The following is a 3,572-nucleotide window of genomic DNA, read 5'->3' as shown; positions in this document are numbered from 1 at the left end:
TAAAGGCACCAAAAAGGTGAATACCAAAGGGAATTTCCATATTTCAATTTCTACTTTTATAATATTGCTTTCTGTTATAAAATTGGACGTGCATTTGAAGCAGTGAGGGAGAGATCAATCAGAGACAAATAACACTTAAGAATTAACAATATTTAATGGAAAATGTTAATATGTTCCAAAAGTTTTTAAATAAGTATGCTAAAATAAAATATAGAAAACAAGATTTCTGACATGGAAATACCAGAAATTGGTGGTCCCAACAGCCTTCTCATACTCCCTGTCTCCTCTCCAGGTCTGCTCTCTTTCTGGGCCCTTTTCTTTCGCAGATAATTAATCATCAATAACTTGCAATAAGAAGCTTTTCTCTTCACTGCCTTTCATATGGAGAATAAAAGTAGATGAGAAATCCTCTTTACACTAATTTAATAACTTTGTTAAAGCCTTTTGAAAACAATAAATATGTTGTTTTATATATGGAGAATGCATAGGACCAGGGTTAAGAAGTTTTAATCCTGCCACATGGTGAGGTCAAGTGAAGAGCAGAGGAGTAGTCAGGATTACCTAAATTTCAGATTTAGTTTATAACTTGGCCTCTTACCTTGAGTAAGACAATTGACCTCTCTTCTGAGGCTCAGTTTCTTCAAAGGAAAAATTATGATGGTGTTATTTATGCTGCCTAACTTAGTAAAATATTGCAAAGAGTAATTTAGTTACTCAATAAAGTCTATTGTTAAATTCTATTATATCTCAGACACTGAATTAGGATAAAATGAGATAATAAATATCAAGGCAGCAAGCCCAGTTATAAGTTAGAGTGTTATCATTGCTCTAAAAGCTGCCTAACTCTCCAAGGGATATAGTTTTGCACAAAGAATAAAAGGGACATCAATTTAATACCTTCTTTTGTATTTTATATTCTAGAAAATTTCCATTATTACCTCACACTGTCTAGCCTATAAAATTAGAAGAATTACATAAGAATTAATATTTTTACTCCCTATGGCTGTGCAAACTCTCAGGTTGGTTATTATTTGAAAGAGCACAGACATGCATAGCAACTATCATTATTATTACTATTATTTCTATTCAGTTTTTTATTGATTACTCATAAAGAAAAGACAACTAAATGTTTAACAAGCAAGCACCTATTGTTCACCACACTCTGTGCTAGCTATTTTACCTATGAAATCTCATTTAAACCTAACAAATGTTTAGCAAGGTATATATTATTCTCCCCATTTTATAGGTCCAGTAACCAAGTCCTAGGGAGGCGAAGGTCACTTGGAGAAACTGAAGTTCTAAAACAAACTTAAGTCTCTCTTTCAAATCTCATGCTTTTTCTGACCCATAGAAAAAATACTGTAGCTGGAATAGTCCATTTTTACTGATAGAGACACTGCTGCCAAGAGAAGTCAGATTCTCCATGGAGGCCATACAGCAAGTTAGTTACAGAGCCAGATCTAGAATGCACGTCTTCTGTTTTCCAGTTTAATGTATTTTTCCTTTAAATTTTACTAAATGTATATGGTGCCCATTTAACTATATTCACCAACTATGATTAATCAATTAATTGAATAAGAAGTTAAGCATAATTATTCTTAATGTTTATAATTTATTAAAAACTGTTTTCCACAGGAACTAAATTTAAAAATAAAACATATTTTAATATATGAACACAAGTTGGAAATTTTTCATTTTCATTTTATATGTTGATTTAGCTAGTAGTTTCCTGCCTTTTTTAAAGTTTTATCAACTTGTTTCCTATTTATTGGTTTTTCAAGTAAAAGAGAAAACACTGTTAAAAACTGCAACTATAAAACACACCACCCAACACTATAAACCAACTAGACATCACGGAATTCTAGAACACTGCATCCAACAACAGCAGAACACATATTCTTGAAGTGAACATGGAACATTCTTCAGAATAGACCATATGCTAGGCCATAAAATATCCATCAATAAATTTAAAAGGATTGAAATCCTACAAAGTATGTCCTCATAATGGAATAAAATTAGAAATCAATAACAGAAGAATATTAGAGAAATTCACAAATATGTGAAAATTAAATATTTCTAAATAACCAATGGTTATTAGAAGAAATCACAAGGGAAATGAGAGAATGCTTTGAGATGAATGAAAAAGAAAACACAACATAACAAAACTTATGCGATGCAGGAAAGCCAGTCCTTAGAGGGAAATTTATGGTTGTGAAGGCCTATATTAATAAAGAAGAAAGCTAACAAGGACCTACTGTACAGAGAACTATATTTAATATCTGGTAATAGCCTGTAATGGAAGAAAAAGAAGAAAGACCTCAAACCAATAACCCAACTTTCTACCTTAAGAAACTAAAAAACAAGCAAACAAACAAACAAAAAAACACAAGCTGAACACAACTAAGGCAAAAGGAGGGAAATAATAACATTTAGAGCAGAAATTAATGAAACAGAGTACAGAAAAATAATAGAAAAAAATCAACAAATCCAAAAGTTGATTTTTTTTAAAAGATCAACAAAATTGGTAATCCTTTAGATAGACTGTCTTATACTCCCTTACTCCTGCTTCTCATCTCCCTGATAAACTGTCAATGCTCAAGTCCTTATCTCGGATTCTAAACTTGAAATTTTGAGTATTCTAGTTTTGCCATTTACTTATTGTGTGACTTGACTATTTCAGTTTCAGTTTCTTTACCATTGATTGAGAAGTGCAATACCACAAAAGAACACTAGGTTTGGGGTCAATAAACTTGGGTTTTAATGAAGTTCAGCTTTGCCTTTTTACAGCTGTGAAATCTCAATCAAGGTCCTTAATCTCTCCAAACCTATTTCCCCATTTGCAAAATGAAGAGTTAGACCTCCCTCATGAGGCTGTTGAGAATATCAAATAAGGACACAAAAAGTGAGAATGTTTTGGAACCTATAAATCACCGTCCAGATATGAGATTCTCTTTATAAGTAGAAGGCAGGAAAAAATACCATTCTTTTTTTTTTTTTTTAAATACCATTCTTAATTGACAGGTGGCAGTAAAGAAATTGCTTTGATGCATCCTAATTCAAGTACAATGATGCCAAATTTGTTGTATTAGGTCATTTTACACTTACTGAGAAGCATGTTCCCACACTTCACCGGGGCTGATATTCTAAGCCTTCAAAAACAAAAATAAAACCATGAATTTCTACCTCCTAAAACAGCTGGAAAGCACAGAATAGCTCCCATCATTTCTTGCCATCAGCTGGATGGTGTACAATGGCCTGCATTTGACCTGGAGGGGCTACAAGTGTCCAAGCCTGGCAGTAACAGGCCCAATACTAGTTGGTCATTGTTTTCCTCTAAGAATTAATTGCTAAAAAGCAAATCAAGTAGGAAAATCTCAAAAGATGAGACTTATTCTCTAGTATACTACAAGTTGCCAACATCTGGGTGAGCCATTTATCAGTGAAATACCAGGCATACCAGCAAGAGATTTGATCAATGATTTAGAGAATATCTACTCATAATTTAGTTATCAACATCAGCCATCTTGCTGTTTTATGGGAAAAGAATGTAAGACATCCCACTAATAGAGAAC

This window comes from Grampus griseus, assembly GCF_964374135.1.
Source record: "Grampus griseus genome assembly, chromosome: X".
In the NCBI taxonomy this organism is placed as follows: domain Eukaryota; kingdom Metazoa; phylum Chordata; class Mammalia; order Artiodactyla; family Delphinidae; genus Grampus; species Grampus griseus.
Note: the sequence above shows the minus strand (reverse complement) of the source record.